General features: G+C 40.3%; 1 long non-coding RNA gene and 1 other non-coding gene across 2 annotated transcripts in view; both read right to left on the reverse strand.

The window, feature by feature from the left end:
* Positions 1–16658, reverse strand: part of LOC133242136 (uncharacterized) — a 98525-nt gene that overhangs the window by 78491 nt on the left and 3376 nt on the right. The gene's annotated exons all lie outside the window — the stretch shown is intronic.
* On the reverse strand, positions 6–112 carry LOC133243648 (U6 spliceosomal RNA). Its single transcript, XR_009735189.1, has one exon. It is a non-coding gene; the product is annotated as a U6 spliceosomal RNA (small nuclear RNA).

Consider the following 16658-nt stretch of genomic DNA (forward strand, 5'->3'; position numbering starts at 1 on the left):
TTGTTAAAAATATGGAATGTTTCACAAATTTGCATGTCATCCTTGCGTAGGGGCCATGCTAATCTTCTCTGTATCGTTCCAATTTTAGTATATGTGCTGCCGAATCGAGCACTGTATTAATTCTTAATAAAGTTATACCGTATCTTTTTCAACATGTAAAGAATAATACATCTGGATTTTTATAAATTCCATTCATAAGCATTCTTATATTTCTCCACGAGAGGGCAGCATAAGCACAGTATATATTCATACACAGATTACATCTGGATTTTATGAATTCCATTTATAAGCATTCTTCTATTTCTCCACGAGAGGGCAGCAAAAGTACAGTAAATATTAATTCATACCCATACATTTTGGCAACCTGATGTGAAGAACTGACTCATTGGAAAAGTCTCTGATGCTGGGAAAAATTGAAGGTGGGGGGAGAAGGGCACAACAGAGGATGAGATGGTTAGATGGCATCACGGACTCGATGGACATGAGTTTGAGTAGGTGCCAGGAGTTGCTGATGGACAGAGAAGCCTGGCATGCTATAGTCCATGGGGTCGCAAAGAGTCAGACACAACTGACTAACTGAACTGAACTGACTGGCATATGCATATAAAATCCTAAGACAGACTCAAAATGGACATACTATCCCAAGAGTTGTGTACAACATACGTTTTAATAATATAACTGGGAAAATAACCACAGATGAATAATTTTATATATAGTTAAAAGTATACAAGAATCTGTACATCTACAACAAGAAAGCCATTTGAGGCAACATGCATGGACCGAGAAATGATGATACTAAGTGAAGTGAGGCACACAGAGAAAGACAAATACCAAATGATATCACTGAAATGTGGAATCTAAAATATGGTACAAATGAACATGGGTATGAAACAGAAATATACTCATGGACATAGAGAACAGACTTGTGGCTTCCAAGGCAGAGAGAATTGGGGGAGCAATGGAGTAGGAGATTGGGGTTAAGAGATACAAACTAAAGTACATGGAATGGATGGACAAGTTCCTGCTGTAGAGCACAGAGAACTATATTCAGTATCCTAATATAAATCATAATGGAAAAAATATATACGGACTTCTCTGGCAGTCCATTGGTTAAGACTCCACACTTTCACTGCAGGGGATGCAGGTTCAGTCCCTGGTGAGGAGACAAATCCCACATGCTGGACAGTGTAGCCAAAAAAAAAAAAAAGATTAAATAAAATAATGTGTAAATACATACACACACACAATGTATATGTACACATACATGTGTATAATAGAAACACGTTGCTGTAAAGCGGAAATTAACAGAACATTGGAAAGCAGCTGTGCTTCACTCAAAAAGTATCATCACTGGGAAAAAAAGATTGGTATGTTTCATTGTATGTAAAGTTTATATCCAAAGAAAACTGCTATAAAAAACATGGCTCACTACTTAATGGCAGGCTTGCAGAAATACTTAAGGAGATGCATACTGATGTCTGCAATTTACCACAAAATGCACCAAGGAAAAAGATTGATTGATGATTGGATAGAGGGGTGGGAAAATGGATAGATAGATGACAAAGGAAGTATTGCAAAATGGTTACAAAAGCAGACCCCTATATATGCTGTCTACAAGAGACCCACCTCAAACTAAGGGGCACATACAGACTGAAAGTGAAGGGTTGGAAAAAGGTATTTCATGCAAATAGAGACAAGAAGAAAGCAGGAGTAATAATACTCATATGAGATAAAATAGACTTTGAAATAAAGGCTGTGAAAAGAGACAAAGAAGGACACTATATAATGATCAAAGGATCAATCCAAGAAGAAGATATAATATTTATAAATATATATGCACCCAACATAGGAGCACCTCAATACATAAGGCAAATGCTAACAAGTATGAAAGGGGAAATTAACAGTAACACAATAATAGTGGGAGACTTTAATACCTCACTGACACCTAGGGATAGATCAACCAAACAGAAAATTAGCCAGGAAACACACACTTTAAATGATACAATGGGGTAGTTAGACCTAATCGATACCTATAGGACATTTCAATTTCACCTTTTTCTCAAGAGCACAGAGAACATTCTCAGGATAGATCACATCCTGGGCGATAAATCTAGCCTTGGTAAATTCAAAAAAATCGAAATCTTTCAAGCATCTTTTCTGATCACAATGCAGTAAGATTAGTTTTCATTCCAATCTCAAAGAAAGGCAATGCTAAAGAATGCTCAAACTACCACACAATTGCACTCATCTCACACGCTAGTAAAGTAATGCTCAAAATTCTCCAAGCCAGGCTTCAGCAATACATGAACCGTGAATTTCCAGATGTTCATGCTTGTTTTAGAAAAGGCAGAGGAACCAGAGATCAAATTGCCAACATCCACTGGATCATCAAAAAAAGCAAGAGAGTTCCAGAAAAACATCTATTTCTGCTTTATTGACTATGCCAAAGCCTTTGACTGTGTGGATCACAAACTGTGGAAAATTCTTCAAGAGATGGGAATACCAGACCACCTGACCTGCCTCTTGAGAAACCTGTATGCAGGTTAGGAAGCAACAGTTAGAACTGGACATGGAACAACAGACTGGTTCCAAATAGGAAAAGGAGTACGTCAAGGCTGTATATTGTCAACCTGCTTACTTAATTTATATGCAGAGTACATCATGAGAAACACTGGGCTGGAAGAAGCACAAGCTGGAATCAAGATTTCCAGGAGAAATATAAGTAACCTCAGATATGCAGATGACACCACCCTTATGGCAGAAAGTGAAGAGGAACTAGAAAGCCTCTTATGAAAGTGAAAGGGGAGAGTGAAAAAGTTGGTTTAAAGCTCAACATTCAGAAAACTAAGATCATGGCATCTGGTCCCATCTCTTCATGGGAAATAGATGGATAAACAGTGGAAACAGTGTCAGACTTTATTTTTGGAGCTCCAAAATCACTGCAGATGGTGACTGCAGCCATGAAATTAAGAGACGCTTACTCCTTGGAAGGAAAGTTATGACCAACCTAGATAGCATATTAAAAAGCAGAGACATTACTTTGCCAACAAAGTTCCGTCTAGTCAAGGCTATGGTTTTTCCAGTGGTCATGTATGGATGTGAGAGTTGGATTATAAAGAAAGCTGAGTGCTGAAGAATTGATGGTTTTGAACTGTGGTGTTGGAGAAGACTCTTGAGAGTCCCTTGGACTGCAAGGATATCCAACCAGTACTTCCTTTAGGAGATCAGTCCTGGGTGGTCATTGGAAGGACTGATGCTGAGGGTGAAACTCCAATACTTTGGCCACCTCATGAGAAGTGTTGACTCATTGGAAAAGACCCTGATGCTGGGAGGGATTGGGGGCAGGAGGAGAAGGGGACAACAGAGGATGATGTGGCTGGATGGCATCACTGACTCGATGCACATGAGTTTGGGTGAATTCTGGGTGTTGGCGATGGGTAGGGAGGCCTGGCGTGCTGTGATTCATGGGGTTGCAAAGAGTCGGACACAACTGAGCAACTGAACTGAACTGAATAGGAAAAAAAGGTTAAAAATAGAAACATATGGAGTCTAAACAATATGCTTCTGAATAACCAAGAAATCACAAAAGAAATCAAAAGAAATAAAAATATGCATAGAAACGAATGAAAATGAAAACATGACAACCCAAAACCTATGGCATTCAGTAAAATCAGTGCTTAGGGGAAGGCTTATAGCAATACAAGCTTACATCAAGAAATAAGAGAAAAATCAAATAAATGACATAACTTTATACTTAAAGCAACTAGAAAAAGAAGAAATTAAGAACCCCTGGTTAGCAGAAGGAAAGAAATCATAAAAATTAGTGCAGAAATAAATAAAAAAGAAACAAAGGGGACTATGGCAAAAATAAACAAAACTAAAAGCTGGTTCTTTCAGAAGATAAATAAAACAGACAAACCATTAGCCAGATTCATCAAGAAAAAAAGGGAGAAGAATCAAATCAACAAAGTTAGAAATGAAAAGGGAGAAATAACAACAGACAACTCAGAAATACAAAGGATCATAAGAGACTGCTATCAGCAGCTATATGACAATAAAATGGACAACTTGGAGGAAATGGACAAACACTCAGAAAAGTATAACCTTCCAAAACTGAACCAGGAAGAAACAGAAAATCTTAACAGATCCATCAGAAGCACAGAAATCAAAATTGTAATAAAAAATGTCCCAACAAACAAAAGCCCAGGACCAGATGGCTTCACAGGTGAATTCCACCAAAAATTGAGAGAAGAGCTAACACCTATCCTACTCACACTCTTCCAGAAAATTTCAGAGGAGGGTAAACTTCCAAACTCATAATATGAGGCCTCCATCACCATAATCCCCAAATCAAAGATGCTATAGAAAAAGAAAACTATAGGCCAACATCACTGATGAACCTAGATGAAAGAACTTCAACAAAATTCTAGCAAACAGAATCCAACAACATATTAAAAAGATCGGACATCATGACCAAGTGGGCTTTATCCCAGGGATGCAAGGATTCTTCAATATTTGCAAATCAATGAATGTAATACACCACATTAACAAATGGAAAAATAAAACCCATATGATTATCTCCATAGATTCAGAGAAAGCCTTTGACAAAAGTCAACATCCATTTATGTTAAAAGCCCTCCAGAAAGAAGACATAGAAGGAACATACCTCAACATAATAAAAGCCATATATAATAAACCCACAGCAAACATTATCCTCAATGGCGAAAATTTGAAAGCATTTCCCCTAAAGTCAGGAACAAGACAAGGGTGCCCACTGTCTCCAATACTACTCAACATAATTTTGGAAGTTTAGCCATAGCAATCAGAGAAGAAAAATAAATTAAACAGAATCTAGATTGGAAAAGAAGAAGTAAAATTATCACTGTTTGCAGATGACATGATCCTCTACATAGAAAACCCAAAGACACCACCAGAAAATAACTAAAGCTAATATTTAGCATATTAAAAAGTAGAGACATTACTTTGCCAACAAAGGCCCGTCTAGTCAAGGCTATGATTTTTCCAGTAGTCATGTATGGATGTGAGAGTTGGACTGTGAAGAAAGCTGAGCACCGAAGAATTGATGCTTTTGAACAGTGGTGTTGGAGAAGACTCTTGAGAGTCCCATGGACTGCAAGGAGATCTAACCAGTCCATTCTAAAGGAGATCAGTCCTGGGTGTTCTTTGGAAGGAATGATGCTAAAGCTGAAACTCCAGTACTTTGGCCACCTCATGCGAAGAGTTGACTCATTGGAAAAGACTCTGATGCTGGGACGGATTGGGGGAAGGAGGAAAAGGGGACGACAGAGGATGAGATGGCTGGATGGCATCACCGACTCGATGGACGTGAGTTTGAGTGAATTCCGGGAACTGGTGATGGACAGGGAGGCCTGGCGTGCTGCGATTCATGGGATCGCAAAGAGTTGGACACGACTGAGCCACTGAACTGAACCGAATCTATGAATATAGTAAATATGCAGGATATAAAATTAACACACAGAAATCTCTTGCATTTCTATACACTAACACAGAGAAAACAGAAAGAGAAATCAAGGAAACAATCTCTTTCACCATTGCAATGCAAAACATAAAATATTTAGTAATAAATCTACTTAAGGAAACAAAAGACCTATATATATAAAACTTTAAAACACTGATGAAAGAAATCAAAGATGACACAAATTTATGGAGAAGTGTACCATGTTTATGGACCTGAAGAATCAATGTAGTGAAAATGAGTGTACTACCCAAAGCAATTTATAGATTCAATGCAACCCCTATGAAGCTACCAACAGTATTTTTCAGAGAACTAGAGCAAATAATTTCACAATGTGTATGGAAATACAAAAAACCTCGACTAGCCAAAGCAATATGGAGAAAGAAGATGGAACTGGAGGAATCAACATGCTTGACTTCAGACTAAACTACAAAGCTACAGCCATCAAGACAATATGGTATTGGCACAAAGACAGAAATAAAGATCAATGGAACAAAATACAAAGCCCAGAGATAAATCCACCCACCAATGGACACCTTATCTTTGACAAAGGATGCAAGAATATACAGTGGAGAAAAGACAATCCCTTTAACGAGTGGTGCTGGGAAAACTGGCCAACCACTTATAAAAGAATGAAACTAGAACACTTTCTAACACCATACAAAAAATTAACTCAAAATTGATTACAGATCCAAATGTAGGACTAGAAGCTACAAAATTCCTAGAGGAAATCATAGGCAAAACACTCTTTGATATAAATCACAGCAGGATCCTCTATGACCTGCCTCCCAGAATAATGGAAATAAAAGCAAAAATAAACAAACAGGATGTAATTCAATGTAAAAGCTTTTGCACAACGAAGGAAACTATAAGCAGGGTGAAAAGACAGCCTTCAAAATGGGAGAAAATAATAGCAAACGAAGCAACTGACAAAGAATTAATCTAAAAAATATACAAGAAGCTCACTACCAGAAAAATAAACGACCCAATCAAAAAATGGGCCAAAGAACTAAATAGACATTTCCCCAAGACAATGTACAAATGGCTATCAAACACATGAAAAGATGCTCAACATCACTCATTATCAGAGAAATTAAAATCAAAACCACAATTATGTACCATCTCATGCCAGTCAGATTGGCTGCTATCAAAAATTCTACAATCAATAAATGGAGAGGCTGCAGAGAAAACGGAACCCTCTTACACTGTTGGTGGGAATGGAAACTAGTACAGCCACTATGGAGAACAGTGTGGAGATTCCTTAAAAAACTGGAAATGGAACTGGCATATGACCCAGAAATCCCACTGCTGGGCATACACACTGAGGAAACCAGAACTGAAAGAGGCATGTGTACCCCAATGTTCATGGCAGCATTGTTTACAATAGCTAGGACCTGGAAGCAGCTTAGATGTCCTTCAGAAGACGAATGGATGAGAAAGCCCTGGTACATATACACAATGGAATATTACTCAGCTATTAAAAAGAACAGATTTGAATCCGTACTAATCATGTGGATGAAACTGAAGCCTATTATATGGAGAGAAGTAAGTCAGAAAGAAAAACACCAATACAGTATATTAATGCATATATATGGAATTTAGAAAGATGGTAACGGTAACCCTGTATGTGAGACAGCAAAAGAGACACAGATGTATAGAACAGTCTTTTGGACCCTGTGGGAGAGGGAGAGGGTGGGATGATTTGGGAGAATGGCATTGAAACATGTATAATATCATATATGAAATGAATCGCCAGTCTAGGTTTGATGCAGGATACAGGATACTTGGGGCTGGTGCACAGGGATGACCCAGAGGGATGGTATGGGGAGGTAGGTGGGAAGGGGGTTCAGGATGGGGAACACGTGTACACCCATGGCAGATTCATGTTGATGTATGGCAAAACCAATACAATATTGTAAATTAATTAGCCTCCAATTAAAATAAATAAATTTAAATTTAAAAAAAAAGAAAAAGAAAAAAGAGAGAAGAATCAAATCAACAAACTTAGAAATTAAAAAAAAGAGGTTACAACAGACAAAGCTGAAATACAAAGGATTATAAGAGACTATTATGAACAACTCTATGGCAATAAAATGGATAACATGGAAGAAATGAACAGATTCTTTAAAAAGCTCAATCTTCCATAACTGAACCAGGAAGAAAAAAAAAAAAAAACTAGGCACAATCCAATTAGAAGTTCCAAATCGAGGCTGTGATCAAAAATTTCCCCAAAGACAAAAGACCAAGAGCAGATGGCTTCACAGGTAAATTCTAAACATTTACAGATGAGCAAATGCCTATCCTCTAAAACTCGTTCAAAGAATTGCAGAGGAAGGAACACTTCCACATTTATTCTACGAGGCTACCATCACCCTGATACCAAAACCAGACAAGGACAACATGAAAAAAGAAAACTACAGGTCAATATCACTGATGAACATAGATGCAAAAAATCCTCAACAAAATTTTAGCAAACAGAACTCAACAACATATCAAAAAGCTCATACACCATGATCAAGTTGGGTTTATTCCAGAGATGCAAGTATTCTTCAATATATGCAAATCAATCAATGTGATAGACCATATTCACTAAATGAAAGACAAAATTCGTATGATAAACTAAATAGATGCAGAGAAAGCCATTAAATTTAAAAATTTAAAATTATTAAATTAAAAACAAATAAAAATAAACTAAAAAAAGAGAAAAAGTTGAAATGACTCAAATGTCCATCAACTGGTGATCGAATAAATAAAACATGCAATGCAATAGTATTTGCTCATCAAATGAGTGGAGTTCTTATACATGCTATAACATACTATAGCTCCAAAAAGATTACATTAATCAAAAGAAGCCAGGAACAAAACGCTGCTTGTTGCATTATTCCATTCATGTGAATGCATTTGCCCAGATTAGATAATTCTCTGAAGACAGGAAATAGAGGAGTGGATGCCAGGGCCCAGATGAAGGGGGAAATGGAAAATGTCTACCAACTGGACAATGTTTCCCATTGGAGTGATGAAAATATTCTAGAATGAGGCAGTGATTATGGTTATGCAACCTATGAATAAATAACAAATCAATGAATTATACATTTTAACTGGTAAATTCATGGTACATGGACAACATGTCAATAAATAAAAATTGTTTTTAAAAAAACTGCTGAACTTAACTTCTATGTCCTGGAATATTACCCTTGAAAAATAAAGGAGAAGTAGATATTATCATAGGAAAAAAAATTAGGGAATTTATTCTCAGCAGATATCTGGTCTGTAAGACATGTTACAAGAAGTTATTCACACAGGATAAGATAATATTGAAGAGAAACTATGAGTTAAGAAAGGGTGTCATGCTGAAGTTTGTCAGGAAACAACAAAATTCTGGAATTATCCTTCAATGAAAAAATGAATTAGAAGAAGCATAAATGAAGGAAAATTGAAATATAGGGTTCTTTCTTATTATTAATTGGTAAAGGATAAATACTTGTTTGGGCTTCTCCATCTTTACTTTTTACTGATTATGAATCTTCATAATTAAAATGGGTTTCATGTAAATAAGACATATTTTGGCTCAGCAGTATAGGATCTTCCTGTAATGCAGAAGCCATAGCAGACGCGAGATCCATCTCAGGGTCGGGAAGATTCCCTACAGAAGAGCATGGCAACCCACTCCAGTATTCTTGCCTGGAGAATCGCTGTGGACACACGAGACTGGTGGGCTTACAGTCCATGGGGTGGAAAAGAGTTGGAAACGACTGAGCAACTAAACAACAACAGACACACCTTCCTAAGTAACTCTGAAGATACTAGAAAGAGATGAGAAAATTCTCAGCCTAAACAAAGCAAAACAAAATGCCTAGACAGTAGAACTGAATTATAAAATACCTAGACAGTAGAGCTGAAGTATAAAAGATTTTAGACAATAAAATCTCTCCCAACAGTAGTGTAAGCAGTGTGATCCACACAACAGAGAAGCAATTTTTAATACCCACTCAACAGAACTTTCTAGTCACATTCAGAAATTAAAGGAAACAAAAATGCTCAGAAAATAAACATGGTATAAAATGTACTGATCATTTTATGTCTAATTATGACTGTAAAAGTGTAAGGGAAATTTTAAGAAAAAACATCTGCAAAATATGCAGTTTTAGAAACACCAATGAATGTAATTTTATTTTCTTTTTTCCATAGTCTCAAAATAACTGAAAAGTAAGAATGAATTTCACTTTAAAACATATTTTTCCAAATTCAGCAGGAAATTTTATGTTCAAATATAAAAAGATTTTGTACTTTTCAAGCCAAGAAAGTTTGTACATTGCAGTGAATACTTTCTTTCACTGATTTAGACATAAATAAAAGCACATCGTGTGTCTTTACCTTGACTGTCTGTGGTATCACTATGTATTTAGAGTCAACTGTTTGAACTTGGGGTGTATATTAGTACATTCCTTCAGGGACTGCAGGCTGTGCAGGAAGTGGTCCCAAGGCCTTGCAAACCATTAAGGATGCTCTGTGGAATGGAGAAATGGTAACATGGCAGCCTGTGTTGGCGACAAATGTTTAACAGAGTCTTCTCTTAATTAACCCCCTCATAGAAGACAGTGAATTTTTAAAGAGAAGTACTAAAACTGTGGCCGTATGAAATTACGTATATATGTACACACCTATCTACACATATGTGTGTGCATATGTGTATATATATGTGTGTATATATATATAGACTAAAATTTTGTACCTTGTGAATAATAAATAAAATACTAAAACCTGACATATATGACAACAAACTTTTACAACTTAAACCAACAAAATTTGGTCTTGCAGGGGAAAAATATTTAATTACTGACACTATTTAAAAATTCTGAAGTATGGAGATGGTAATAAAAATAGAACCAGTTTTACTTGGTTTTATTCTTGTAAGAAAACTCTTCATGGGCAATGCCCCCCAGTATTGCCTGCACTGGATGTGGGCCACTCCCTCTGCCCCGCCTGTGGAAGGCCACTGTTACATTCTAAATTCCTTAGCTAAAAAGGTCCTAATCATTATTGGCTTTGTGACCTCCAAAAACCACCATTATTTCCCTTGCTTTCCTCCCTCCTTCCTCCCCACTCTTTCTTTCCTTTTCTTTCTTATTATACAATTGTTAAAGATTGCTTTCCATTTATAGTTATTGCAAAATACTGGCTATATTCCCCATGTTGCACAATACATCCTTGAGCTCATCTTACACCTAAAACTTTGTACCTCCAACTCCTCCAACTCTGTACTGCCCCTTCCCCTCCCCAGTCCTTGCTGGTAACCAGTAGATTGTTCTCTCTATCTGTGAGCCCCTATTTTTGTTATATTCTCTACTTTGTGGTATTTTAAGGTTCTATAAGTGATATAATACAGTATCTTTCTTTCTTATTTTATTAAGTATTATACCTTACATGTTGCAGCAAATGGCATTATTTCATTCCTTTTATGGCTGAGCAGCATTCCATAGGTCTTCCTTGGTGGCTCCAAGGCGAAGAATCCGCCTGTCAAGAAGGACATATGGGTTCAATCCCTAGGTAAGGAAGATCCCTTGGAAAAGGAAATGGCGACCCACTGGAGTGTTCTTGCATGGAAAATTCCATGGACAGAGGAGCCTGGAGGGGTAGGGTCCATAGGGTCGCAAAGAGTGGGACATGACTTAGTGACTGAACAATGAGTGTCCCATAGTATATATGTAGGGATTCCCTGATGGCTCAGACGGTAAAGTGTCTGCCCAAAATGTGGGAGACCCTGGTTCGATCCCTGGGTTGGGAAGACCCCCTGGAGAAGGAAATGGCAACCCACTCCAGTACTCTTGCCTAGAAAATTCCATGGGTGGAGGAGCCCAGTGGGGTACAGTCCATGGGGTCGCAAAGAGTCGGACATGAGTGAGTGACTTCCCTTAATGATTTCCCTTAGTGACTGAACAACAACGACTGTCCCATAGTATATATATATACCACATCTTTATCCATTCATCTGTCTATCATCTGATGGACATTTAAGTTGCTTCTATGTCTTGGTGAATGGTGTGCTTCAAGGAACATTGGGGTACATGTGTCTTTTTAATTAACATTGTGCTTTAAAAAAATATATATATCCAAGAATGACATAGCTAGGTTATGTGTTGTTACATTTTTCATTTTTTGAGAAATCTCCTGCCGGGGTCCAGCCCCGGCTGATCCAGGGAGTTTGAAGTGGGGACGGCATTGGCGAGGATCAGGATACAATAGCTTCAATTAGATATTAATTAGAGATATAAAGAGTAATAGAATGAGGATAGCTCAGTAGGAAAATTCAGTGGAGAAAAGAGGCTGAGTAGCTTGGTTTACACGGGAGACCAATAAAACTTCAAGACAAGAAGTTTGCACCACTTACGTAGGCCGCAGGCGTCCTTCCATTCTCCTGAAGGAGAGGAGACACTGAGGCCTCCCTGGTTGGATCTTAGAAGCCCAGGCATAATTAGTAAGCATGGTGGGTTCTGCGCTCCAGATGGAGACTCAGCCAGAGTTTGAGAGAGAGAGAGACATGGGGAGATCAGTCTTTCGAGGAACTTATCCCAATTCTTTATTTTCCATGGTCTACTTTTATACACTGAGATGTTATGCAAAAGTCACACGGGGTCAGCAGCCCTGACTTTTATCAAAGTCAGGTGCTTCATACAAATGTATACAGAGGTCTTAGGGATGTTACATCATCTTCTGGCCAGGGGGTCTGCTGACAATTTATGACCCTCTCCTTGTGACAGCAGTCAGTCAACCAGGACACTCATTTCTCCAGGGGTGATTATTCTTAAAACAGACGCCACCCAAATAAAGTTACATTCCTATAGGGTGAGGGTATAGTGGGTTTTAGTTAAGGAAAGAATTTACTTAACTTAAGGTCTAACGTGATTAATATCAAAGGTTAATACTTATTTCTATATATTCATTAATGTGTGTAAGGGCAGGGGATGTGGAGACTTAGCAACAAACATTGACTCAACAAATGAAAAACCCTTCACCAATACAATTTCTAATCAGCCCACTATACTTATACGAAAAATTTTCTAACTTCTCTAAAGAACCTGTTTTTAGAAGGTTTAAAGCATCTTGTGCCTCTCACGGTTGGGAGGCTGTGAGCAATCACATGTGGCCAGACAAGCCTGTCAGGCAGGCTAGAGAACCTTCAGAGGAGTTTGTAGGTTGAAACACTCCTATCACGCCCAGGAATTTTTATTAACTGGAGCTCTAAGTTAACTCCTTCTCCGAAAGAGGTGGTGGGGGACAGCCCCCTGTAAAGTTAGAGGTGTAGGTGAGAGCACAAAGTAGTAAAGTAGGCAGGCTCTGGTTATGGGGGTAGATGCTTGAGGATGTCCAGGGGGACTCCTGAGGCTCGATCCCGCCTTTGTGTATGTCGAGCCTCCTTCCTCATGACCTTTGCCACGAGTGGAGTGCCTCACGCTGGACCCCAACAATCTCCATACTGAAAACCACAAATATTTTACTCCTAAGAACTACCTTTTAGCAAGCAAGTTTGAGTTTTTGAGGCTGCTAGTTGCTGACATCATAACTTGAGGTGTAATAAACACTACTGTGAGGTAGGTGCCAAAGGGGCAACTACTTTGTATGCCTTTTTTAGCAAATAGCACTGCCACCCCTCGCATGACACAGCTCCCCAGCTAAGCTCCCAACTCTGCAGTCACACACAGAAACACAAAGTCCTCTTCCTCTTCTCCCATGAGAAGTGTATCTTTCGAGCTCAGTCTGGACCCAGTTCTTCCTCCTATTTTCTGGCTAACTGGACTTTTTGTCCCATCTCCAACTCCACAGGACACATCTCCCTCCCTCTTCACACATTTATCCCTTCCCTGTCCTCTCTGCCCCACCCCCACCCCCCACTGCTTATCAGAGAGCTCAGAGACAGATAATTCCACATTAGGTTGATTTTATTTAAAGTTCATTATTAATGTATGCTGTTGGTATAAGATTCAACGTCTGTACTGTTGGCCATTTCTCAGCGGCAAGACCCTTGAAGATTTCTGAGGTCTCTAGCCATGCTCTGAAGTCACTGGCTGCCCACTGGTCTAGCTGGAATGGCAGGGGTCCCCACGATCCCTGGGACCTCCTCCGGTTATTCTGATTCAGCTCTTCATTCACCTTGGAACACTGGCTACAGATTTTTGAGCCTTTGATTTTCTTCAGTTTCTTTAGGTGGGTGTTTCTGAGAAGATTCCTTGGTCAGCTTTGGTTGAATGTGCTTATTGACCCTCACGGTTACCCAGGCCACCTGGAGAAAACAAGAGAGTGAGTACAGAATGGCATTGGTTTGAGGAAGAGGGTGAAGATGGATGGGAATGATGGCTTCAGGAGAAGGGGTGTGGGCAGAGAAGAAGTATATGCCAGGCAAAGACAGGGGAGGGGCTCTTATGGGGAGGTGTCAATGGGCAAGAGGAGCTTGGGTGGGCTCAGGTCACCTTGACACATCTTTTGACCTTAGCTGATAGGGGGTTTTCATCTTTTCCTCCTGGGTATCTGGAGTCCACTGTTCCATAACTGCTCTAGAGCCTTGTGGCTTCCCAGTCAGCTTAGTCATTTTGAAGACTCCCAGTGGTCTGCTCCAGAGCCCCCAAGAACCCTTATATATACCACTACCCAGGGGGGCATATCCTTATGCTTTATGAGGTCAGCATGTCACTTCCCCAGGCAATGGTGGCCCTGGGTGAAACTTGACATCACAAAGCCCCATCCTGACAACATTAGGAAAGGATGCGGAGCAATTCAGATGATTTTGTGGGAGAAACGAGGCATTTTTAATGCCCCTTAAGAGCCCTTCAAACTCACCTCATCCTCATCTCTCTCAGGCAACTCTCATGGGTTACATGACAGGGAGCATGCATCCCCTCCAAACCTTGCCTCACAGCCACAGTACTCAGGCTTTCATTCTGTTCTCTCTCACCTTTCACCATTATCTAGTTTTTAATATCTTGCCTAAAATCCCTCCATGATAATTAGGCTGTATTGAAGTGTTTTCAGAAATCAGAATCATTCCACTTTCCTCCTACAAGGTGGTCATAAAGCACCTTGAAGACCATTTAATTCTGGGCCATCTTCCAGAAACCTTTTCCATCCCACCTCCGTTTCTCAATGTTCACCATTATATAAATAAATATATATATATATATATATATATATATATATATATATCGTTGCTAATTCCAAACTCCCAATCTTTCCCACCTCTCGCCCTTGGGAACCACAAGTCTGATTTCTGAGTCTGTTTTCCTTCATACATATGTTGATTTCTGTCGTATTTTAGATTCCACATCTAAGTGATATCATATGGTATTTGTCTTTCTGCTGCTGACTTGCTTTTTGTTGACTTAGTATGATCAGATCCATCCCTGTGGCTGCAGACTGCATTCTTTTGGGTTTTTTAATTTATGGTTGAGTAATAACATCTTTATCCATTCATCTGCTGCTGGACATTTTGTTTGATTCCATGGCTTGGCTATTGTGAATAGTGCTATGAACATGGGAATGTATGTATCTTTTTGAATTAGTGTTGTCCGGATATACGTCCAAGGATGGGATTGCTGGGTCATATGGTAGCTCTACTTTCAGTTTTTTAAGGAACCTTCCTACTCTTCTCCATAATGGCTGCACCAATTTACATTCCTACTAATCGTGTAGGAGGGTTCCCTTTTCTCCACACCTTCTCCAGCATTGTTTGTACATTTTTTAAGGACTGCCTTTCTAACCAGTATGGGCGGTACCTCACTACAGTGTTGATTTGCATTTCTTTAATAATTAGCAGTAGTCAAGGTGAATTCCTTGATTCCCAGGGTCATGCTATGGTGACTGGTGTCATTTTCACTTGGTTAATCTTTGGTGAAGAATGTGATGTTGTTGTTGTGCTTAGTCACTCAGTTATGTCTGACTCTTTTCCACCCCATGGACTGTAGCCTGCCAGGCTCCTCTGTCCATGGGGTTTCTCATGCAAGAATACTGGAATGGGTTGCCATGCCCTCCTCCAGGGGATCTTCCCAACCTGGGGAATTGAACTCAGGTCTCCCACAGCACTGGTAGATTCTTTACCACCTGAGCCACCAGGGAAGCCCAGAGAATACTGGAGTGGGTAGCCTATCCCTTCTTCAGGGAAACGTCCCAAAACAGGAATCAAACTGAGGTCTCCTGCAAGAATGTGTGGAGACGTGCTATTTGCATCTCTCTCTCTCTCTCTTTTTTTTTTTTCCAGAAACTAACAGTTTTTTCAGATGGAAAAGGTGCTCAACAGGTTGCTTTCCACAATTTCAAAGGAGGATTTCCTTCTGTACCTCCTCACTCCAGCACTTTCTTCCAGTGTGTGAGGGGAGCTTTAAAGCTGAGTTGGGAATAGTTCTTCATAACAGGAAGGCCAGCGTGGAGCTGGGGCCCTAGGACCTCTTGGGTTTTCAGAAGACTCCTGCTTTAAACTGTCAGTAAGTACTGGGGAGGGTGCTTATCTGTGCTTGTCCAGGTGGGTAGCTGATGTGGACAGGAGCAGTGAGCGTGGGCAGCCAGCCCATGGGGGCCAGGGGAGAGGGGTGGGGTGGGGTGTGGAAAGCCAGGCCCTGAGAGGCAGGGCGCCCACACCAGGATGCCAACGCCATCCCCTGAGTGTTCAGAAGCCAGACTTCAGCACTGGGGAAAAGGAACACAGGATTGCTGGCCCCTCAGTGGCAGAGGTTCAGTTCCTTCACCATCCCAGTTCTGTGCTGGGTGGGGCAGGAGGTGTGTCGTAGTGGACGTGCATGTCCAGGTTTGCGCTCAGGCAGACCTGGTGGTACTACCCTCAGCCTTGAGGCGAGAATGGGGTAGAGCTCCGACCCTGGGGGGGTGGGGTTGGGGTGGGGTGGAGGGCAGCAGCCTGGGAAGGGACGCCGGCATTTCACGGTTTCAAAAACCCCCGGATCTCGGGCTGCACGTGGGAGTATGGTTCCGCATGGAAGACGGTGATGCGCTCGAGCTGGTGCACAAACACGCTGCGCTCTGAGCGCAGAACGCTTCCCAGCAATCCTGCACTGAGGCACCAGATTTTAACTTTCCGATAGGGGTTTTCCCGAAGGCATGTGCGCTTGGACTGCTGCTGCACCCCCTGCCCCCGCCCGCCCTGTCCCGCCCTGCACCGCGT

The sequence above is a fragment of the Bos javanicus genome, chromosome X, assembly GCF_032452875.1.
Source record: "Bos javanicus breed banteng chromosome X, ARS-OSU_banteng_1.0, whole genome shotgun sequence".
NCBI lineage: Eukaryota > Metazoa > Chordata > Mammalia > Artiodactyla > Bovidae > Bos > Bos javanicus.